Source organism: Microcebus murinus, chromosome 9 (assembly GCF_040939455.1).
Source record: "Microcebus murinus isolate Inina chromosome 9, M.murinus_Inina_mat1.0, whole genome shotgun sequence".
In the NCBI taxonomy this organism is placed as follows: domain Eukaryota; kingdom Metazoa; phylum Chordata; class Mammalia; order Primates; family Cheirogaleidae; genus Microcebus; species Microcebus murinus.
In genome coordinates this window covers 11259442-11284208 of record NC_134112.1, presented here as the reverse complement: position 1 = coordinate 11284208, position 24767 = coordinate 11259442, and the positions used below count along the sequence as shown (strand labels likewise).

Here is a 24767-nt window from a genome sequence, read left to right as displayed (position 1 = left end):
TGGGGTACGTAGTGATGTTTCCGTACACATAATGCCTAGTGGTCAGATCAGGGCAATTAGCATATCGGTCATCTCGAAAACTTATCATTTCTCTGTGTTGGGAACATTCACTATCCCCCTTCCAGTTATTTGAAACTATATGATGTGTTAGTGTTAATTATGGTCATCCCACAATGCCATAGAACATTAGGACTTACTCCTCCTATCTAGCTGTTACTTTGCAGTCTTTAACAAATCTCTCCGTGTCCCTCTGTTCCCCTTACCCATCCCAGCCTGTAGTATCCTCTGTCCTACTTTTCACTTCTACCAGGCCAACTTTTTTTAGCTTCAACATACGAGTGAGAGCATGCGGTGTTTAACTTTCTGCTCCTGGCTTTAAAAAGAAACCATGGAAGCCTTTGCGAATTTGTGTGTCATCCTTACGCAGGGGCCATGCTAATCTCTTGTATCGTTCTAATTTTAGTGTATGTGCTGCGGAAGCGAGCACTGCCACTACTTTTAAGATAATCTTTCCTTTCCTTTTAGTGATTAAGGTAGTTGTCTTTTTATATTCTGCAGATTGACCATGCTGTGCCTATTTGTGGATTTACTTAATTTATTCTGATTGGGACTTAACTGTGCTGCCTCAATTTTAGGAATCATATTTTCTTCACATCTGGAAATTGCTCCACCATCATCCTTCCAAACATCACCCCTCTCCCATTTTCTAAGTTTCTGGAACTAACACTAATATACTGTGGACATCTTCATTCTTCTTCCATATTATTTAAACCCACATATTTTGCAGATCTGTACCTCTTAGTGCTACACATATTTTGCAGATCTATACCTCTTAGTGCTACACTGATTTTCTCTTGTCTTTCTTCCGATAGACTCATTCTAAGAAGTCTGCTCTTTTGACCCATTATTGATTTCCTTATTTCAATGACGAGATATTTCACATGTAGAATTTCTTTGCTCCTTTTACAAATCAACTTGCTTTTTCTCCAAAGGGTCCTGTTATTGTCTTATGACTTCTGTTTCTTCCTTATCTCTTTGAACAATTTAAAGACATTCTTTTTTTTCTTTTCTTTTCTTTTTATTTTTTTTTAAAGGAAAACTCTTGATGTGCAAAGGGACTTTCTTATTTTGAATGTTCTCTCAAAGTCTCCCATTGTTTCACCTGCTGACTCTCCTGGTGGATTCTCCCACCAAGAGCCCCACGGTCAGGACATGGCAGTGTTCCAAAGGGATGGTCACATTCAATTCTTCTGGGCCTCATGGGATTTACTAGTCCAGGGCAATTATGATATTAAATTTTGCTTGGGATGGGGCAGGTGTGTGTGTCTCTTTGCTAGCATGAGTTCTGGCCCCACGTGTGCTGGTGGTTTGGGTCTGGGGCACATCTCTCTCAGGCAATTCTTACCATTCTTGGCCTCTTTGGAGCCACCGTTTCCCTGGGCTGTTGGGGAGCACTGTCTCTTTGCCACTAAAGAGTAAGTCAGCCCCCCTCCAGCGCTTCTGGCCTCCAGTGAGAAACCTGGGATCTGGATTCATCTTCCTGCAGGAGCATGAAGCCACCCTCCTGGAGGTTGTCCTGTGTCCAGCTCTGAAATGCCTGCACCTGCCTTTGGCTTCAACTTCAGCCAAGTTGCCTCTGCCTTTTAGCTTTCTCTTCAGTCCTGACACCTCTTTTGGTGTTGAACTTGGATATCTGCACAAAGTATTGTCTCTTATTTAGCATTTTTGTGTATTTGAGGCAGGTACGGAAGCGTTAGGAGTGAGAGGCAGGAGGCCTTGCATGTCAGCTCGGCTTGGCCTGTGGTACGAGGCCCGTAATTGTTTTATAAAGCCACAGAACAGTGACATCAAATCCACTGAGCCCTCCTCATGATCTCGCCTGTGACGCTGTCATGATGAATGGCTTCAAGAAGGCCCTCGGCACATCGGACCGCCGAAGACTGATGCTTCCCGGTCGCTCCTGCTGACTCGGAGCAGATGACACGGCACAGGCAGGTGGCCTCAGTCTGGGCCTTGGGCCTGTGACATTCTCCAGGCACAAGAGGCATCGCTCTGCTTCCCAAGCAGCTCCTGCTGGCTCCACGTCTCTGTCTTTTTCAGGCTGATGATTTTTTTCTTTCTCAGGCATCTCTGAGGAGTCCTGGCTTCTCTGTAAGGCACCATAATATTTACGCGGGAATTTCTCTTTCCCTCCTGTCTTTAGCAGATTAGAATCAGCAAGAAGGAGCCTCCTCACCTACTTTTGTTCCACTGGGAGAAACGTTTCAGGTGAAGGGTGAGTTTGTAGCCAGGATACAACTGGGTAAGATTTGAGGAAGACGTAAAGACGGGGAGCCAGGAGCATACAGACTTGTCTTTGCACACGTCTGCTGAGAAGGGGAGAAGAAAACAGGCTGAGCGAGACGAATGTAGGGCAAGAGTGCACATGTTTGAACGTGGGCAGGAAGGAGCTGAAACAAACTAAGAGGCTGGAATTCCAGGAGAGTGACGGGATCGTTGACAGAGCAGAGGCACAGAGAAGAGCCAGCCACTGGCGACCGGCCACAAGGTTATCTGACATGTGTTGCTATTTAAGGTGATGTACTGATTGTGGCAGGGGGGCCACTTTAGCCAAAGAAGCAGAGCCACAGCTCTGAACTTCCAGGTTCTTCTCTAAAAGGAGTGGACAGAGTTGAGGGAGATTTGAAATCAGCTGCTCTGGAAGTTTCACTTTATGGGACTGGCAGCTTCCTGGCCAGAGTGGAGTCAGCTGCAGGGTCTTCCTCTACCAAGCGGTCCCTGTGCCAGTCACGCTGCCCGGAGGGGGAGGCCTTGGTAGTCAAGGCATCTTTTAACGGAAGGAGTTCCATAGAAGTTGATGTGTCTGTTGTCACTGCCCAAAAGAACTTGCTGTAGAGATGGGTCCTTGAAGTGACATGTTGCAATGGGGTGAGAATGGGAAAACTCTCGGAGAGCGAGGCCGTGCATGGCTCTGGTAGAATATGATGGAGAGGGATTCAGGGCACCTTGAGACAGAATCTGTGCGTGCTTGAGGGAGGCGAAGGGAGGATTCCAGAAGGATTAAGTATAATTGTGTGTGTGTGTGTGTGTGTGTGTGTGTGTGTGTGTGTGTGTGCTGGGAAGGTAGGGAGGTAAGTAAGAATCAGGATGAAAAATTCAACCTTTACCATTTTACATAAGTAAAATTGCTTTTGGCTTATTCAAACAGTTCCCATCTTTTAGTCCCATCTGAAATGCCCCCTTTCTCTTTGTGAAAGAATGAACTAATTCTGCCAATATTCATTTGTGCTTGCCCTGTGCAGGGCACGCTGGCCAGTAGTGGGGACGCAGTGACAGTGAAGGTCGATTATCTCTGTCCTCAGGGCATTCAGTCCCATGGGACAGAGGTCCTCACACAAGGGGCATGACTCCCTGCGATAAAAGCCTCTCCAAGGGGTACTCAAGCATGGATGTTCTATGGAATTCTGTCCTCAAACCCTCAACTTCTATCTGTTCTTTTCTAAGCTTAACCTGCTAGAATAAACCTGAAAGGAGGCGTTCCTCTTGCCTCCCTCAAGTTTTACCCTGGTACATTACCCACAGGGTGTAAAACTTCAAGGGCATCAAACGAAGAGAAAACCTTTTTTAAAATAATGAATCGAGGCATCGTAACCCCTTGAAGCTCCCCTTGTTCCTGTCTTACACAATTCTGCCAAGAATGAAGTGTGGCGTGGGGAAGGGGCTGCTTTGTCCTGCATGTTTGTGATGTTTGGAATTCTTCAGATGTATGGTATGCAGGGCAATGACAGGTTTCACTTTAATGACTTTGTCTCTTCTGTTCTCGGTCTACCAGGAAAGGAGTTCTTAAGGGAGACTTATTAGAGAGCGAGGCAAAGAAAGCACCTGTAAGCAATCTTGAATATTGCGGAAAAAAATCACCCATATTTAGATGTAAGGAGTTCTTTACACCAAGGCTGAAAGAACAGTCCCTTCAAAGAGACAAAGCCATAATTTTTGCTACTCATTCTTGTAGACACAGTCATGATGTTTCCTGGAACCATCAGCATTTTCAAGGCTGTAATTCATGAATACAACTTTTACCTGATTCCTCTTGGGTTAGAAATCTGTTAATTATAGTAGTAAAAAGCTAGTTTATCAAATTAGATCATAAGCTCTTTCTTTACAGTCATTCGTCATCTTGTAAAACATTTAATATTTTTTTCTACTACTAATACAAAACAAAATTATATGCTAGCTGTTAGACTGATTATTTTTAGTAATCTATACTTTTTACTTTTTAAAATATAGAAACAATTTTGATAATTATGTCTAACAAAATTATTGGAGTTATTTCTGGGTTTTATCCATGTGACTCATTTAATTGTCCCTCCAAACCAAATCTCATGCACACAATTACAGAAGGAATGCCAAGGCTATTATCATGCTCCACTCTTCTTAAATAACTGGTAATTTTAGCTGCAAATTACACTGCACTATAACAAATTAAGTAATGAGAATGATTTATTATCTTGTTTATATAGCTTACTTTAAAATGGATAAATATATTAGATCTTCATCATTTTAATCTTACTGGAATATTTTTAGTAATCCAACTCACAAATTGCATCTTTTACTTTATGTCTAGTCATATTTATAATATTCTTTAAAATGTGCATTAACACATTTATTTATATTTTAAAATGAGCTCAGACTTTTTCTAACAAAAAAAAAATTTGATTTGGCTAATTGAATAGGACTGGCTTGGTCATTTATGTTATATGGTAGATAGCTTCCATAAACAGAATGATTAAATCTGTAGCCCTAAGATTATGACAAAAATATATATAAAGCATGAGCCAATATAAAATCATTTAATTAAAATATTATATTGGTAAAAGTGTAATGATATTAGTAATATTTCAAAATTTTTTGCCTTTTGATAAGTTACTCAATGCATCTTTCAATGAAAGAGCAGTATTGTGATTATTGATCACCTGATAAAGTTTGGTAAATCTTTCCTGTATACTTCCCAGAAAGCGAATGACCCTAGGACTGGGTAACAAACCTCACTGCAAGTCAGGTGTTTTCCAATTGTTAACTTTCATCAAACTGAAGCAGGACGTAACTGATTGAGTTGTTGACTTGTAAATCATTAAAAATTATTTTATGATAAGTGACATTTATCATATATGACATTTATGTATTTGGGGATCAATTGTATACTACTAATGATAATTTTGTTTGTTTGTTTCTATTTAAAATCTCTTTCTCTGACCGGGAATCAAACCCCAGGCCCGGGTGGTAAGAGTGCCAAATCCTAACCACTAGACAACCAGGGATACTGAGGATAACTTTAAAAACAATAATAATTGATCACCCAACCTGGAAGAAATTGTTTAGCACTTAGCGCTGGTGATCATAAGAAATTTTTAAAAAATTAAATTTAAATCTCTGTACATATTTTTGTCACAGAAAAGTATGATATAATTAATAAAAGAGTTTACATCACAAATATATATAGCAATAGGATGAAATTATGTCAGGGACTTGGAATGGCAATATGAGTGCAGTGAGAAAAACAGAGGTGTAAAATTTCTGCATGTTGTGAACATCAAATCAGTATGTGTTTTTTTCAAAAAATTAAACATTTCATCAGGATATTTGAATTCATCATATTAGACCTTAAGATACCTTTCTTTTAATTCTTTAAAAAGTGTTTTACCCTACCAGAGGTAGTTAGAATCTCCTTCTACATTACTAATGTTGTTTATTGCTTTCTCCCTCTAGTTTTTCTTTCCTAATTGTGTATGTGTGTTTGTGTGTGTGTGTATAATGCACACACATGCTATTTCTCTTTCTAGTTATTCATATATATTTCTAATTTTTTAGTTCTACTTTTTTAGTTTTTCAAATATATTTTTTCCTTTTTTATATATGTATGTACATATATATGTAAAATTAGAGAGAATAAGGCAAATAAACATGATTAGGAATATAAAAGGAGACTTTAATTACCATTGATGGGGGAAAAGCTTTTAAAGAATAAAAGAAAGCCATCTAAAGGACTAGGGTAACAAATGTGATAAATAACTTGGGAAACAATACATTCAAATATATAAATATATATCCATATCTAAGTTTTCTGAACAACATATATGAAAAACTAGACAAATGAGAGCTTAGAATTTCATGTGAGTGTCTATGTACATGCATGTACATATATACATAGCATTGTCAAAAAATAGCCGTTCAGTCCAGATTACAGTTCTACTCTCCCTGTCCCTGTTTTCTTTCTCGTGACTCTTCTGTGGTGGTGGTAGTCCTCGTTGGTGTGTCGGAGTCAGGATCCATCAGGAAATAGGGGCAAACTCAAGGTGGGTAACTTGAGGAGCCTTTGACAAATGGACCACGGTTGACCGAGGCACTGGCAGAGCATGGGAGCCGGGGTGCTGGGGTGCTGGCCCAGAAGGAGGGGCTGCCTGAGAGGGGCCGAGACCAGGGGCAGGGAGCTCAGCCAGCCCACAGCCCACAGGAGGGGACAGTGGAGGAAATGCTGTGGCCTCACCCTCCTCCCTCCCTCCAGACTTCTGCAGTGCTCTGCATCCCTGAACCAGCTGGGAGAAGCAGGCGCTGGGGGTAGCAGGTGGGACCTTGCTGGGTCCCAGGTGGGGCCTGGGAGCAGGTGGGGGAGCCCAGCAAGGGCTCTGGCTCAGCCTCCTGGGTGGTCAGGGACAGCAGGTGGGACAGGAGACCCCACACGTTAGGGTCTTTATTCATTTATTCTTCCTGCTCTGCTTGGGTTTACTTTGCTTTTTTTCTCCTAATTTTAAGAAATGTAAGGATTTACTTTTCAGTTCCTTTATTTACATTTTTCTTGTTTAACAAGGAGAGTAGTTAAACCGTGTAGTATTTCATTACCATGGGCACTGGCCAGTCTGAAGGGACACTGCCTTGGGGCTCGCGGGGAGCCCTTGCTGTGCCGCGTGAACCTTTCAGCTGCTGCATCTCAGGAGGGTTGGTGGTCCCAGGAGAGGGAGGCTCAGAGTGGTGCGATTTTATTTACCGATCCACACAGAAGCGTTTCTGTGTTTCAAGTCGGTATAGACAACGCAGGGAGTGCTGGCTAGATGGCAGTCCCGTTTAATGCTTATGGTTCTGGTTATATTCTTTCCGTAGCATTGTCATTATCATTGATTTCTGAACAGTCTGTAATTGCAACTTAAAATTCCTTTTTAACCGAAAAGCTATCAGGGTTCATCGTTTTAGATTGGTTAAGGTATCTTTAAACTTCAAACTTGTATTATTAATACAGTACCTACCTTAGTTGCTTTGAGGTCAGAAAATATGTTTTCTCCATTTTGTAATTTATCAAGGTTGTCTTCGTGGCCCTTGTATAATCAATTTTTGTAAATGGTCTATAGATATTTGTATTAGAGAACAAAGTCTATTCTTTGTAAAGATCTTAAAAGACATGTACTAAATTGATACTGTTTGTATTCAAATTCTCTATATACTGTCCATTCACCTTAGCCATCAGTGCTTTTGGGTTTTTCTACTTTTCCTGGGCCGGGTGCAGTAAGCTGAAGGCATTGCCTGGTGCTGCTCCCCATAGGTTGTGTCAGCACAGAGGCACGTGTCCTGCTTGTCTCAGTGTGCCAAGCACAGGGTGATCTTAAAGCATCCTTGGACCAGCTCTCAATGGGGCTGTGGCCCAGGGTCTGGTCATACGTGGCATTAGAGTGCTTTGTGGTGCCATTTTAATAGCTCCTTCTCTGATCACACTCTCCCATTTGTGTTCCGTCCCTAGATCAGGCAAACATTTTAATGATAGCAGCTTATTACCAATGACAGGATCAAATTGACCCCTTCCTTAATAAAAAGAAGTTTAAAAACACTAGAAGAATTTTAGAGACTCACTTACCTTGCTCGTCTCTCCGTATTTTGCTGCATAGACCATTTATGCTTGAATTTCGACCCTGGACCCACGACTGTAAATTATAACTGAGTCTCGGTTAGCTATGTCAAATACACTTTCGGCTCCAGCTAAATGAAGTCCCTCCCTGGGAATACAGATAAGAAATAAGAAACATGTTTCTCCCTACTTAAAATGCATGAGTTCTGTTAAACAGGGTAGGTGTGGGACTATAGCTGAATGTCTATATCAAATTAATGAGAGATACTGCCGCTTCTTTCCATTCGTAGATGAATCAGTGTAACCTGGAAAGGCAAGTATGTCTCACTCCTTCCAGAATCACTGGTTGCAAGGAAGAGAAACTTATTGGAGCTAATCCAAATGACCAAAAAAAGGGGAGGAATAGATAAGGAGCAGTGTTGTAAAATTATACAACAGACAGTTCACTTGCAAAATTACAAGGGGCTTAGGCTCCTCTCCTCTGCTCTTTCTGGACCATGTTCTGTTGCTTGTCTGTGTCCTCACGTGGCTCTCGCCCTGAGGTCTGGATGACTTTGCAAAATTAACACTGACCACTCACGTCTTTTAGAATCACCAGGAAAGGAAATCTTTTCGATCACTGACCAGTCAATTAATTGGCCTCACTTGGATGCCGTGCCCATCCCTGGCAGTCAGCTTTGGCACAAGAGTGGCGTCATCTGGTGCAGACGTGGCCACCAGCACCTGCCCTTCTTGGGTGGAGAGTGAAGAATTTCCCAGAAGAGGTGACTCTGAGCCCGGTGGCCGCAGTGAGGCTTGTGTGGCCACACAGGAGGGAGCGGGGGCAAAGTGCCACTACGCATTAGGAAGTGCTTTCTAGTCCCTCTTTGGATGAATTTATTCCCCTGTATTCCCCTTTGGAGGAGACCAAATGGCCCAACAAATCTGTGGATTCTAAAGCTTTAGAAACATAATTTTGTAGGTGAAAACTGAGAGGGTGTCTTGTATTTTTAACTTAGAAAATCAATATCGTGATGCCAGGCCGTTCGCTGTAAGGTATATTTAGATCGCAGATTGAATTGTTGTTCCTCAGCAGCAGCATGACCTGAGACAACAGCGACTGGAGTCAGGAGACCTCACCTCTTCTTCCTCACGCAGCACTGGATCACCTTGAGAATCTTGCCCATCTTAACCTCTCTAGGGACCTGATGTATCATGGACCTGAACGTGGCAGTGGCTCTAGATACCATATCTTGGGTGGATGGCCTTATCTTAGAAGCAGCTGGGACCTGATAAAGATTTCAGTGGAGAAGGGAAAGAAACATGGAATGGGGTTTAAAGGGGCAGAGGGAATCACCCTGGCTATAGCGACCAGCAGTACAGATCAGTGTCCCCAGAGACATGGCAACTCCGGCCTTGGGTAGCATTTATATCCAGGCTCCTTACTCATGGGCTATTAGAGCCACAGTAATGTTCTGGATTGATGGTACTTGATGAACAAAGTCCAAGGGAAGAGATAATGTCATATATTAAGAGGTTAATTAGTTTGGAGCAAGTCCCCAGCCAGGGTTGGAAGGTGTATAGGGAAGGGTTCTTTTGTGGGGGGGAGGAAACTGACACAGCCTCAGTCAGCTGGGCCAGCCCCCCAGTGCAGTGCTGCTTAGGAAACTGAGGGAGACTCCTGAAATGAGTCCCGACACCCATTACCTGGGGCTGGGCCAGACCTCACGTGTTAACGACAACATTGTCCCCCAGGCCATTGGCACTTCTAACCGGCTAGCAGCAAATCTAGTGGTTCTTGCTACCCCCTAAGGTTTGATAATTTGCTATAATGACTCTCAGAATACAGGAAAGTGGTATACTTATGATGACAGGTTTTTTTTAATAGCAAAAGGAGACAAAACAGAGCCAGCCAAAAGAAGAATGCTCAGGGTGAGGTGTTGGAACACCTGGCACACAGGGCTTTTGGTGCCGTCTCCCTGTGGAGCGAGGACGCGTCATCCTCCCAGTGCAGAGCGTTGCGGCCAGGGAAACTCACCTGAGTCTTGATGTTCAGAGTTTTTATTGGGGCTTCAGGTGCGGGCATAATTGCTTGAAGCATTGGCCATGTGGTTGAACTCAGTCTCCTGCTCCCCTCGCTCCCCAGAGGTCAGGCTGATGTCATATGACTCAAAGGCCCACCCCTCTGGTCACATGGTCAGTCTTCCTGTCACAGCCAGCCCTTGTCCTGAGTCACCTCTTCCTCATAAACTATCAGGGCCCGCCATGAATAAATAGGCACTGTTATCACCAGAGAAATTCCAAGGATTTAGAGGTTGCCTACCAGGAACTGGAAACACAAGCCAGCCAACTCTTTATGACACAGGAGCTCCTAATCGTTTCTGGCCGAGCAGGCACATGAAGGAATATGTTGACATGTGGGGGCCTGGGCCTGGCGACCAGAGACTAGCTTTAGAGCAGCAGCCAACCCCTTCCTTCCCCAAAGCCCTGCCCTGGTGTCAAAGGGGAGAAGAGACACCATCTTCTTATGTGCTCTCCGTCATGGTGCCCCTTCACTTTAAAAATGGTCGAGGCTGGGCCAGAAATTCAGAGGCTTCACTGTGCAGACCTGGTTTGGCTGGTGTCACAGAAGGAAGCCCTTAGAAATGCATAGTCATCATCATGATTCTTGCTGCTGGAGAGGGGCCATTTGGATGAGTAATTAGTGACCTCCTGTGCAAGACAGTGTGGGCTTGCTGAATGTTCTAGAATCTTTCTTCTGAGGGCCCGGAAGCACTTTGAGCACTGTTTGAGAAGATGACAGTATATTATACTTTTGTTACCTTCCTGGCTCCCTTTTCAAATAGTAAGGTTAGCTGTTAATTACCCAGGCTTTCAAGGCTAAGGGAATTCAGGTAGTATACAGTATGAGTATACAGTTGCCAGAGGGAACATCATAGAAAGAATGGGATGGTACCTGGTACCACTTTGGAGGATTAGGGAGATTCCGTGGTTTCTGATGCTGTTTCCAGGGTCATTTGATATTTTGATCTCTTCAGGCCAAGGATGAACGTTTACCAGTCAAGCAGAGAAGATACTCCAATGGAAGCCTATTTACCCTTCCTATCCCTGGTCAGAACCATAATTTTGTTTTGTTTTGTTTTCAATTTCTGTATCTCTTGAAGCACCTAATGCTGAACAGTGTGTCTAGTAAGTGCTCATTAAATATTTGCTATATTAGATGTCTGAGGGATTAGCTTTAATAGTTGAGTTGACTGCATTTTATCGTCACAGGTGGTGATGCCAAATGACTTTTGCAGCAGTGATTGTGAAGTGTAGATCTTTGCTACTCAAAGTGCAGTCCTTGGACCAGACGATGTCCTCACTTGGGAGCTCAATAGAAATGCTTAGTCCCAGGCCTGCTAAATCAGAATCTGCATTTCAACAAGATCTGCCGGCCACTCACGTGCACAGTGAGGTTTAGCGGGTTGCTCTGGGCCAGTGTTCCTCAATCCCCATGGCACATTAGAATCTCAGAACATCGCTTCTCGGCCTTTTGGCTCAGATCAAGTGTAGAATCTAAGAACAATTAGGTCAGAATTTCTGCGAGTGGAACCCAGCCTTCAGTATGTTGTAAAGCTTTCCAGGAAAACCACCAGGGTGGAACATCGTGAGTCAGGGGAAACAGGCTGGATCAATCCAGACAATCTGGTTTTTGCTCTGAAAATAAGAAGCCAAATGCTCATGAACCGAGTCACCTTTCCTTCCAATAAAGTATGGTTCCATCTCTGTATCTTGCACATCTTTCAAAGACTGTGGAATATTCAGCGCCCAAGAAGGCACTTTGTGTAGGAGGTATTACACTGGGGGAGTATTTAATCTGGGATCTGATGTTTTCGACTTTGAAGAGGATGGTTCAAAGTGTGTTGGGAAACAGCACGAGAAATCAACAGTGCCTCTCCCTGGGGTCAGATCTTTGATCCTGTTTTCTTCAGCTGCCACTGCCGAATTAGAACCTGGAGAAATTGCTTTTCTTTCATGAAGAGCCAAGTTCAGTAGGGGCGCACGGCTTGCTACCACAAGTGTTTCATTTTATGAAATTAATCTGGAAACCTGGTATGTGTGAGATTTGCGGGCTTGGAGTAACCTTCCCTGACGTGTGAGTCCTGTGTTCCTTTGCAGCCTCCTCTTCCTCCCGCCTTACCATGGGCCACCTCGGCGCCCAGGCCTTTGACCTTTTCTCTCCACTCACTACCTGGTCGTCTGTTCATTCCGACAACTTATTTCACGTATGCACAGAAGGCACACATCTTCATTCCTACCCCGTATCTCCCCACCGAATGCCAGGCTTGTTTTTCCATCACCACTTGGATGTCTGAGAACATTTCAAACACAACGCGTCCAAAACCGAGCTCCCGCTTTTCTTCCCCAACCCCGCCCCGCCCCCTTCCCATCTCGGTTCATGCAAAGCCATCCTTCCAATTCGCTCAGGTCCAGAAACAGAGCCTCCTCCTCTTTCTCTCGTGCTCCACATCCCGTCCGGCTCGTGCTGCTGTCTTCAAGGCGCGTCCAGAATCCAACAGCTTCTCGCCACCATTCTGGTTGAAGCCACTACCATTCCTCACCGGAGTGATGCCTCGGGCTCCTTATGTATTTGTCTCTTGCTCTTGCCCATAGTCACCTTCAGCATAGTCACAGCACAACATTTGAGAGGGCCCACTAAAACCTGTGTCACTTCTTTGCTTAAATCCCTTCAGTGGCTTCCTGTCTCCTACAAGCAAAATCGCAGTTCTTGCTGTGACTTACAAGGTGCTATCTGAAGTGTTCTCCCCCTTACCTCTCGGCCACCTCTCTGCGCTTCCTGCTGGTCTCTGCGCCAGCCCCTCCTTCCCCTCCTGCCTCAGGGCCTTTGCTCCACCCTGCCGTTCCCTCTGCCTGGAAAACTTCTACCCCAACCTCCACCCGTCTCACCTCCTCCTCCTTCAAATCTGCTCAGAAGCCACCTCCCCTCTCCTTGGGTCGTCCCTTCTCAGAGTCAACCTTCTCACCTGTATTCCCCCTCCCACATCTCCCGAGCCCGAGCTCCGTTTCCCCAGAGCTCACTTCCCTTCTCTCGTCTTTCTTCGTTATCTGTCTTCTCAGTCTAGATGTGAGCTCCTAGAGAAAGGAATTTTGATGGTTTTAGTCACTGCTGTCTTACCAGCACCTAGAAGAGACACATAAAATGAACGAAGAGGCATGTTTGCTGTTCCAAAGAGGCCTGAGCTCCATTTGATGTAAAAGGTCACGTGTTTGTCACCCAGCACTTGCCTGGCTCTGTGCAGGGGCTGGGGAAGTCAGTAAGACATTATCCGTGTGTCTCTGAGCTCATCGCCCAGTGGAGGGTCTGGTGTAGAAACAAGCCGGATACAACACGGTCCATGCACTGAGAGCTCTAAACCTCATGCTCTGGCAGCTCAGGGGATACTGACAACCTGGCTGGGATCGGGGATGTGGCATCTGAAGTTGCTGTAGAGTGGGAGTCCCAGGCCAAGAAAAGGAAGCAGCTTAGACAGAGACCTGACCACGTGAAAAGGGGCCCAGGTAAGAGGTGTCCGTGGATCACTGTCAGCAGGAGGGACGTGGGTACAGGCGGGGGAGTGGCTGGGATACGCCTGGGAAGGGAAGGGATGAGGTCGGCTTGTGGACGCCGAGTTTGCTGTGCTAGCAAATTCAGATTTTTATCCTGTGGGCGATGGGGGACCATCAAGTGTTTTAAGCAGAGAAATAACACGATGGAATTGACAGCAGGTAAAGACCTCTAGCAGGAGCGTTGTGGGGGGAGCAGGAGGATGGGGCCAGCTGCTGACTCATGGGAAGCTTGTCTAGGGCCTGGCCATGGACCAGGCAGGATCAAGGGACTTGCAGAGATATAAAAGGGTAACTGGCCTATTTTTACTAGTTGAAGCCATGACTGGGGAATGAAGTCACAGGCACTAGTAATAAGAGAAAAATAAATTAAACCCACAATGGCATACCATTTCACAACCATCGAGTTAAAAACAAAGAAGGCTGACAAGAGCAGGTGCTGGCAAGAATATAGAAGCACAGGGATGGCAGCGATGCGGGGAGATTGAACAGGTCCCTTCCCTTTGGCCCCGTCTGGCAAAGTGGATGAAGGGTGAGCTGACTTACTGCTCTAACAAACCTGTGTCTCCACATGCCCTGGGAACCACTCACACACCTGCATAGAAAGTCATTTTGCTTGAAACAGCAAAAGGAAAAAGAAATTGTAAACAAATGCTCATCTGTAGGAGAATAAATAAATAAAATTTAGAATACACATCAATGAAATAATATAGAATGCTTAAACTAGAAAACTAGAGCTACCTGTCTTAATGTAGGTAAATATCCCAAACATAAAATTTTATTTCTAGAGTGTGAGGAACTTCTTCTATACTAATATTAAATCATTCATGCTACTAGAAAGGTTACTTAAAAACCATGAGTAATTATTGAAAATGCCATCAATTTTCCATGAGATGCACAGGATGCAATGATCACTAATTACATGGATCTTTGATTTGCATTTTATTATGTTATTTTTATATATCTACATCAAGAGTCTTAATATTACTAAATATCATATGTTCTTCTGTAAACCATGTAACATGTTTTATACGAAGTTAGGGAACACAGGGGTTAAAATGGAAAGAGTTTAGATAAAAGTTCGACAGGCGTAATAAGCACAGTCCTGGTTCGGCCTTTCTTATTTCTGTAACTTTGCTCATGTCACTAAATCTCCCCGAGACTTCTACTGCTGGTAGTTTGTCTCGAATTGAGGTCGGCAGTGTCCGCCCAGGGGTGCGTGGGGGTGAGGATCAAACGAGACAGCGTCAGGGAGAGGGACTGTGCCACGTGTGCGCGCCACGCCCAGAGCTGGCTGCTGTTAATTCACTGCACACATGCTTTGCTTTTCTCATCCTGCTGAAGTAATAGATTTCAAAACAACATTGTCCCTCAACTGACAGGTCTGAAAGGACAGGGAGGCAGGCTGCCTTTTCTATTCACAGACCAAACCATCGAGGGTCCCTGTTACTCCAGGACCTCTGAGAAGCAGGTGCCGAGATGAGATGAGACCCGCAAGAGGTTGATGGGGAGACGGCCGTGAGGGCAGGTGGGCTGAGAGGCTGTGCAGGTGGGACCCTTGTGACCAGGAGGAGAGGTGGAAGGGCATGTGGTCGCCCCCAGGCGGCAATGTGATTTTGAAATGCTGCCCTTCCCAAGAGTCTGGCACCTCCCAAGGATGGGCCTCCCTGGCATCACTACCATAGGCAGTGACTGGTTAGAGCAGCCTGCCAAGGGTGGCCGTGGTGCCCTGGGCTCCAGGGCACAGGACCGGGCCGTCTCCAGCTATCAGAAGTCTAAGTGCCACATTCTCATGGCTGCCACAACATCATGAAAACTCCTAATACCTTTCGTATTTTGACCACCATCACTACCGTTATTTTTCACAAAATGATTTATTAAAGAATATGCTCATCTAGATAATATGATATGGAAATTTATCCCTATTTTATTATTAATATTTCACTGCTAATTTTAACTATTTCACTAGTTAATGGGCTGTGTCCTGTTTTATATTAAATCTGTTCCTGTCACTGTCAGAAAGAATATAAAATTGACCATCATTTTTAGTGATTATTTAACATTGATCTTGAAGTTCTGGCTTCATGAAATGAGATGTAAAGCAAAAGCTACAGGATAGCTATTGTCATGAGAACAGTGGTCATTATTTTCAGGGATATGACCTTGTACCTATAAAATGTAAGGAAAATGCTAGTTATTTGAATTAAAAAGGCAGTTTACAAAGCTAATGATATTCAAACATAAAATTAAAAAGTCATTTAAAAAGCATCTGATTACCAATCACAGTGAAAACATAAAATATCCATAGTTTAATCATTAAATGTAGAAAGTATGCAAATAGAACTATAAAACTTTACTGAAAAACACAAATGATTAAAATTAATCTACAGCCATTCCATGTTTTTTCACAAGAAAACTAAATATTGTAAAGTTGTTATGTTTCATGTTAATTAATGTTATACATAAAATAGCCCCACTTTTTCTGTGACTTTTTTTATTAGTTGAAGTTAATAAAATTATTTTAAAATATTCTGAACAAATAGTCCAAAAGAGGTATATTTCAAGAGAGCAAAAGAAGAGGAATGAAAGAAGATTAACACTACCATATTTTAAATCTATAATAATGAACAAAATGTGGTCTTGACTCCAGAAAACACAATAGATTGACAAAAACTGCATAACTCAAAGTAAATTCCAGCACATGGAAAACTCTGATATGTGGTAAGGGGAAAGCAGGTATCAGTGTGTGTTTTTCACATGCCCCCAAATAATTACAAGTGGAAATAAGAGCTGATTTTTTTCAAAATAGTGCTATAGCATACTAGATGGGTGCTAAAATAACATTTATCTCCATCTGGGTGGGGAAGGAGAGTGAGTGGAGCTTTTAAGTGTTAGAAAAAAATCATAAAAAAGAATTTTGACTACAAAAAATTAGAAACCTTCCATTGATAACCAAATACAGACAACTAAAAATCAAATAACCCCCTGGGAAATATCTGTAACAAGTATATCAGACAAAAGCTTGGTATTTTAGAGTTCACAGAGCTCATATCCTTAAGTAAAACATGATGCTAAGCATGAGTAGATGTTCATTTAAAGAACAAGATCAGACAGTTCGCAAAAGGGCGGTACACACGGCTATGCAGAGAACTGCAAGAACAATCGGTGTCCTTGAGGGTGGGGACAGGGGACACTGCAGGGATCACTACTTGGGTATAAATTGGCGAGGTGTATTTGTAAGGCCACCTTGCTAGGTATCCATGCCCTTTCACTCAGTATACTCACTCAGCCCGTATTTCCTAAGGAAAAAAAGCAAAATGCAGACAATATTTTTTGTGTGTGCAAAGATGTCTGTCCTACCATTATTAAATAGCAAAATATAAAGCAATCTAAGCATCCAAAATAGGACCAAAAAACTAAATTACAGTGTATTTATTTATGAAAAATTCTCAACATTGGAAATGCTTAGATTTCATTTAAAATTGGAATACAAAATTGCATTTACAATATGTCTTAAGACAAAAGAAAACAAATGACTGCAAAGAATCTACCAAATTGGTGAACCATGGTGCATTCTGGATTATGGGTGTCTTTTTTCTTCTGTTTTCTGCTTTTTATAGCTTTCAGATTTTCCACAGTGAGATTGAGTTACTTTTATAATTTTTTTTTCAAAAAGGAAGTACTATCAATGCTATGTTGAAACCAGATCTGAAATGGCTACTGTAACTTAAGAGAAATCTAATTTTTATTCACTGTCTGGTAAATAAGATGTGTTTCCAGTGTTGATCTTTCTCCGCCTTCCCTACATTGAAGTCTTTGCAACCGGCTGACACCAAGTAGGAGTCACTTTCTGGAAAGATGCTGTACAACACAGTGGCAACAGTGAGTCTCATGATAAAATCTGTTGCCATGGGAAATATTCCTCGAAAGATAGAACTCAATACTTCTGTTTAAAAAGTGTCCTCTGATTCAGGCAAAAATAATTAATGGTTGCTAAAAGAAATGGGTGAAAATTTAAGGAGTAATAATATTTTTATATAACTTCAAAGTATTTTTCCACAAGATGCTTATTACTTACAATGGATAAAATGGTAACTTTACACTGGAGGAATCTGGTGGGCAGCTCCTTAACCAAGTACTCCAAGTTTCCACCAGGGCAGCCTGTGCCTACTGACACCAGGTGCTGGGAAGAACTCAACGTGTCTTCTGTGGCACCCCTGCCCAAAGCACATGGCCTGAGCCTGATCACAAGGAAACATTAGGCAAACCTCACGTGAGGAGCGTCATACCAAATAACAGGCCTATACTCTTAAAAAACCATCCGTGTCATGAAATAACAAATAAAGACAACTAAACCGAATGCAACACATGATCTTGGATCTTAGGTTTTTCTTTGCCATAAAGGACATTACTGAGCAGTTGGGGAGATCTGAGTTAGGTCTGCAGATTAGATAATAGTACCGTGTCAATGTTAATTTCCTGACTTTCATAATTGTACTGTAGTGTGTAAAAGAATTTCCTGTTTTTAGGAAATACCCATCAAAGTATTTAGGAGTCAGGGAGCATCTTGTGGAGATTACTCACGAATAGTTCAGAAAATATTATACACACACATAGACGTACATATAAATATATAAAATATATGTCGACACAGAGACAGTGAGAGAAAAGGAAAAACAAAAAAATAGCCAAATACTAACATTTGGAGAATCTGTGTGAAATATATTAGGGAATTCATTTTGGTATTCTTGTAACTTCTTGTAAATCTGGAAGTATGCTAGAATTAAAGCAGGAAGGGGCTGATGGCTGCAGCCCCACCAAGCGTTAGCACATCATCAGGGCCCTGCGCCTCCTGAACTTGACGCACCATTTGAACACCGAGCTCTCTCTGTCCTGTAGCCAATAGATGCCTCGCGCCTGGTGCTGTTCTTAAGGCCTTTCCATATATTTTCCCACTGAAATCCGTTGACAGCACTACGGAGTTGACACAGTTATAGTCCTCATTGACAAGTAAGCAACTAACATTTAGAGAGGTTAAGTAACTTGCCTAAGATCCCAGAGCCAGGAACTGCAGAATGAGACTTGAACTCAGGCTTTGCCACCCCCTCACCCCACCACTCCACCTCCCAGTTTTCTGTCGGCTCCACAACTGGGAATCATACGTCTCTCCCATTACAGCTCTTTGAATGTAGCTCTTTTTCTCTGAGTATTTACAAATCTAAAGTCATCCCTTTGGTCTTTTCACATGACATGGATTCACGGAATTGATTTGCACCAAGGTATGTTATCTCACCTTGCTCAATGTGCTGCCCATTAAAATCAGGTTGTTCCACCCTGTAATCCCTCAAACTATTGCATTCTGGTTAGGAAGAATGAAGCAGAGAGCTATTTCATTAAGTCCATAAATTTGAGATCCTTTAAGCTCTTTGGCTTAATACGAGCAATCTCTATCATACCCCTGGTTCTGTTTGTCAGAATCCCCTCCTGGCCATGATAAACAGGGAAAAGAAACAAGATGATAACCTCCCTTGGCGGGTCTTCCTCCTCCTTTCCCCTCATTCCAGCTGCTATGAGGTAAGATAGCTCTTATTCTAAAACATAAATGCTCCCAGGAGGACCCAGTTTAAGTCTGTTAAACTCAAACATCATAATTGTGTTAGTGCCTTAATAGGGGCTCGCTGCTTGCCAGCCAAAGAGATCGAAAAGGACCCAAGATAGTAGATTCAAGAGGGAGTTATAGCTCTTGGATAGTAGTAGAGATTTACTTCCCCTGGTTTTCTCTGCTTTGAGATTCGGCTGTGGGAATTCGGCTGTGGGCCTTACCAACAACAGAGCACTGCAGTGGCAGAGTGGGGTCTAACCTTCTCCTCTGTTGTCATCAGGGAACCAAGTCCTCGTAGCACCACTGAAGAGGGCGAACAAAATGTGTTCTGACTTGGCGACTTCTGGGAGGAATGTGGTCTGAGAATTGACAGGAACCAGGAGAAGGGAAAACTGGTCACAAAGAAAGAGCTTGGAATTTCAGAGAGAGAGACAGAGAGAGGATGAGAGAGACAGAAACCAGCAAATACAAAAAGAAAAAGTAGAGGACTTCATTGATAGGGTTAGTTTGAATGACATATGGGAGAGAGAGAGGAAAGACGCCTCTCAGTGCTACCTTGTAAGTCTCTGTTTGTGCTGAAACCTCTCCCCCACTCGTGAAGCTGTAAGACCCCTCCTTCAAAGTAGGTCAGTTTGGGGAAAGGCCAAGTGCTGTTTGGCATAAAAGAGTCAGGACGTGCCACCTTGCCCCGCGCAGTGGAATTTAACTCAGAAGCAGGGTAGGAGTGGAGGCTGGGGTGCAATGTATTAGTTTGCTTTTGCAAACATCCACGCAATCTCGATGGCTTCCACAAGGGTCTTTTTCTCACTCACATCACATTTAGGCTGCGAATCAGCCCCTTTACCTTGTGGGTTGGGCTCAAATGTGCTTCTGAAGTGTGGGCTGAAGGCACAGCCCAATCTAGAACTAGAGCATGCTGTCCTTGTGGGAAAGGGGACAGAGGAAGGGGGGTGGTGAAAACTCATGACGCCTCTTATTAAGAAAATGTCTTGCTTACAGTGAATATCACATTTAATTGGCCAAAGCCAGACCTTGGCTCTGGTATATAAAATAACCCCCTCTGGGGAGAGGGGGGCAAAGGACACTGGGCTTACAACCATCTCCAGAGGAGATAAGACTTTGTATCTTTCCAGAAGTCCCTGTCTTCAGGGTAGCCATTGATTATCCTTTAACTTGGGTGCCTTTGCTCAGAAATTGTTAACCTCAGAGACGTGAAAACATTCATAGGGCGTTGTTTCCTGACACTCATGCTTTGAGACATGCTGGTGACTATTGTTTAATTGCAGAGGCCCAGATTTTCAGAGTTGTGGAAATGAGCGCCCCTCCAGTTCATGGCTCTCAGTGGGTATGTGTTCTCCTCTGGCTGATATATTGAGACTAGATCCAAACTCTGACACTTCGCTCCCTCTCCCCAGCTGGTGGACGTTACTCCACAGAACCTCCACTTCTGTGTTCCATGTTGTATCTGGGAACTCTTTGTGTTTTCATGCCCCTTCCATGTGGAAACTGTAGAATTACTAAAGAAACCACAATTCGGATATTATCATTGTTCTTGCCTCATCAGCCCTCAACATCTTATTACTGAGTAACGCATTTATTTAGGCCCCAGGACTTTTAGATGCTATTGTGGAAAAGACAAGAATCAGCCACACACAGTCACATGTATCTGGCATGTCTGCAGATTGTAATAGCTTTAATGAATAATGTGTTCAAAGAAGCTATTGTTTTGTTTTTCAGTGTCTCAGAAACTCTTTCATGTGTCTGTATATTCTTAAAATATTGTCCAGTGGGAACTGTAGCTGAAAACCATGGTGACATCCGGCTGTCAGGCTGAGTGAGCAGAAGTGGTAGATTTTACTGGATACCTCTCCCTCCCCGAAAACCAACTTCCATGAAAACGGTTTCATGAACGCTCCTGAAATGATGCAAAATACCAGTGTTCTGGAAGCTAGGAATAGGGGTGGGCATATCTGACTCCAGAACTCATCTCCAGGATAAAAGTGTGACTGGGACCCTGAAGATCAGCCAGGCCCTCCTCTGACCTCACACTCCCCCTACCTCAGGCTGCACCTGCCCCCCACCCAGCCTCCCTTTGCCCTTCTCTTCCTGCTTTCATAAGGGCTTTTCAATTCTCAAAAATGCAGCAAAGCTAGAAGTGGATATAGAGATACCGTGAGCATCATAGAAGCTGTGATGCCCATGATAGAAAAAGGAAGAATGAGAGAGACAGACAGACAGACAGACAGACAGACAGACATGAAAACACATTATAGTCCTGGCACGGGAAAGATAAGGGCTTCACACCACTCAGAGAAAAGCTTCGTGGCAGGTAGTGAGATGACAGGTGAGGAGCAGCGAGCAGTCCGCAGGGCTGCCTGTGATTTGAGGGGTTGCTAAACAAGCAAAACGTTAGCCAGATGCTTCACAAAGCACGTGCAATACAGCCCTGCCAACGACAGCTGTCACCTGTCTACACTTCTGACCAAATTCTCACCACCTGCACTGTTCCAGCACCATTCACGTCACCTTCGTCACCTGCATGACTGGCCTGGGCTCTTGCAAAGTCTTCCAAATTCCCCCCTCCCCTTCCCTTCAGTGTAATCTTAAAGCGGCAGCCAGAGATCCCCTGCTCGGTGCCAGCCAGGTCTTGTCACCTGCCCACCGTGAGCCCTCCAGTGGCTTCCCACCTTGCATGTGAACGTGTGAACACCAGAGTCCTTCCAATGGACCAGAAACCTAACACCCTCACGCCCCTCAGTACACATCCAGCTTTATTTCCTTCTGTTCTCCCCTCCCTTCTCTTCGCTGTGGCCACGGTGGCCTCTGCTGTTTCTGAGGACACCCAAGTGCTCTCCCACCTCGGGACCTTTGCACCTGCTGTCCCTCTGCGTGGACGCTCTCTGTGCACACGCGTGGCGCCTCCTCCTCTTCTTTGGGTCTTTACACAAAGTCTCCTTATCTTTGAAGCTTTCCCTAGAGACGAAGAAAAAAATTCATCTCCTACCTACATCTTAACATTTCATTTCTCATTTGTTGTTTCTTCTTAAAATTCCCCACTAACATGAGAATTTTACTTATTTATTGAGTTTTTTTGTTGCTCTCTCCCTCCAAACATGAGCTCCACAGCCGGGGCTTGTGGCCTGTGTTGTCACTAGCATGTCACCTACCCTGCAGTGCCTGGTGTGTAGCTGGCCCTCCACAAACATTTGTTCAGTGTAGGGGTGAATGAAAAGCTGTCTCCACCGGAGGCCCTAGAAAGAATATGTGCACAGCATATGAGGGGAAAAACCTACAAACCAAGTTGAGTCACAATTTATGACTATCCGGGGCCCTGTGCAGGCCTCGCCACCTAATCTTCCACCCCAGATTGGCTGATCACCAACAAATTGGGCCAGGCCCCTGCCAGACCCAGGGTCCAGATCCAAGTGTTGACCACACTAGTCCCTTGGAAGCCCAGCACACCTACAGTGACACCTGGGGCGACCAGGGCCAGGACAGTCCTGACCTGGAACTCTGCAGGGGAAGGTGGAGCCCACCCCAGGGCTCCTTGCCAGGTGAGCTCTGCAGAGAGGGTGCAGGAGATGAGATTTGGCGCCCCCTTGAGAGCACAGGTGGGACACTGCCCACCACGCAGGGATCCCAGGCAGCCCAGGCAGCATGATTCTCTAGGACGAATACTAGGCCGATAGAAAGATTCTGAAAGACAAGAGAAGGGAACAGGGGACCATTATTCTTAAACAATACAGGATAAGAAAGGCATCCCCGGCCACACCTGTGATAATTTCAGAGAACATTTTGAATGCTTAAGAAAAAGAAAAGAAACATGAACCACAAAGCAGAAAGGATGTATGTGAAGAAAGCTATGAATATTAATTTAAAAACTCAAAACGGGAATTTAATAAGTAGAGAAACAGATCGTGCTCCTGGATTGGGTAACTTAATGTGCAAAACTTCTCACATTCACTTCCTAATTTAATTTAATCCCGAGAACAAGACCTGTGAGTTTTTATGTTCTGCAACACGGCCAGTTGGGTCTAAGTATTGGGCTTTACTCGCATCTTGGGTGGGGAGTCCCCTGTGGGTGTTGGTGGCTTTCTCTAGCCCACACAGCATGCTCCCTGGGCCCGCAGCCAGCTTCTAGACAGATAAGAACACAGGCACAGCTAGCTAATAAGGGAGGCATTTGAACTGCCGGATGTGATATACGTGATAAAGGCACAGTAAATATGTTTATATGCTTTAGTCTGCACACACACACACGTGCAAACATTAAAACTTTATGTGTTAGCTCACGAATAGAAAGAACAATAGAGGGTAGACAGAAAGCATATGAATAAAAAGAACAATAGAAGTCCTGTAATTACAGACGTGAGTTTACAAGAAATTTAGAGCTTACTAAGTAATTCATGAAACTATCTGTGGGGGCAATGCTAAAATGAAACAGATAAGTAAAAAAAAACAAACTATACAAACTGTTAAATTCCAGAAAGAATAGACCATAAATGCGAAGTAAAAACTGAGGGAAGGCAGAAGGGAGGGAGGGAGAGAAGGAGGGAAGGAAACACAGAGAAGTATGACTGTTTGCCTGACGGGAAGCTGGCGCGGCAGAGCTTCTGGGGAGAAGGGACATTGCCACCAGCATCTCAAAGGTATTTCTGACCAAAATGAAATTTAAATCACGGATCAGGAACTGCCTAGCGCCCTGCTTGGCTCCTAAGTGGAAGGCTCTGCCGTCCTGCTGTGTGTCCAGTTCACCTGGTCAGTGTGTCTCCCCTCAGAATGCGGCCCCTACAGGGCAGGTGTGCTGGGTCTGCCTCTGCTCCGTGCTGTTCATGTGACATTGAGCATGTGGCAGAGCCCCTCCATGCCTCAGCTTCCTCACCTGTACAATGCAGACAGTAATAGTACTTGCCTCTCAAGATTGTTGTGAGGATCAAATGGGTCAGTATGAGCAACCTAGAACAGTGCCTGGCACCAGGAAACAACATAAATGCTACATGTTAGCTTCACCACTGTGTTTCTGATGCCCCAAACAATGCCAGGTTTGTGGGAAAGGGTTAGGAAATGTTGGAAGACCCTGAGTCTGCTTTGCTGGGTACCACCTCTCCGACTCCCTGAGACCACACCCAATCCCACCCCTCAAAGGTAACTGGTGACAGATTTTGAAAATAGAGGCAGAAAGGCAATTCACACACAGGTCTTCCTTTTTGCTTCCACTTGGAGTCTGAAAAAGTGCTGAGTAGGACTCAGCCCATTTGCACATCCATGATGGCAAGGTTCAATGAGATGCTGAAGCCGGTGGGAGCAAGCCCCTGGTTGCTGAGGGTAGAGTTAAGCCCGTAGGTTTTGCATAATTCTGCCCCAACCTATTGCTTATTGTGCAAGGAAAATGTTCTGATCATCTGTCACTGAAATCTGTTTTTAATGAAAACACCCTGGGATCAGCTATTATTCTTAGAAGACAGCTTTGTTGTGGAGTTACTCATGTATGGAGTTCTATTATGAGTGTTTTCCCATCACAGAAGTATTTGGGATGGAACATGAAGGTTAGGGAGAAAAGCGAACAGTCCCAGGCTAAGCTGCAATAAAGCACAGCCCTGGGAGAGACAGGACTTGTGTGGAAGGTCGCAGCTCATACCATGACTCTGGCCCAGAGGGGAGCTGCTGGGAGCTGTCCCAACCCCTGTC

The 24767-nt window shown here is 44.0% G+C and overlaps 1 protein-coding gene and 1 non-coding gene across 5 annotated transcripts in view; one reads left to right on the top strand and one right to left on the bottom strand.

Annotated features, from left to right (window-relative positions):
• Positions 1-24767, top strand: part of HECW1 (HECT, C2 and WW domain containing E3 ubiquitin protein ligase 1) — a 405077-nt gene that overhangs the window by 90556 nt on the left and 289754 nt on the right. The window lies entirely within an intron of this gene.
• On the bottom strand, positions 383-487 carry LOC142873157 (U6 spliceosomal RNA). Its single transcript, XR_012921205.1, has one exon. It is a non-coding gene; the product is annotated as a U6 spliceosomal RNA (small nuclear RNA).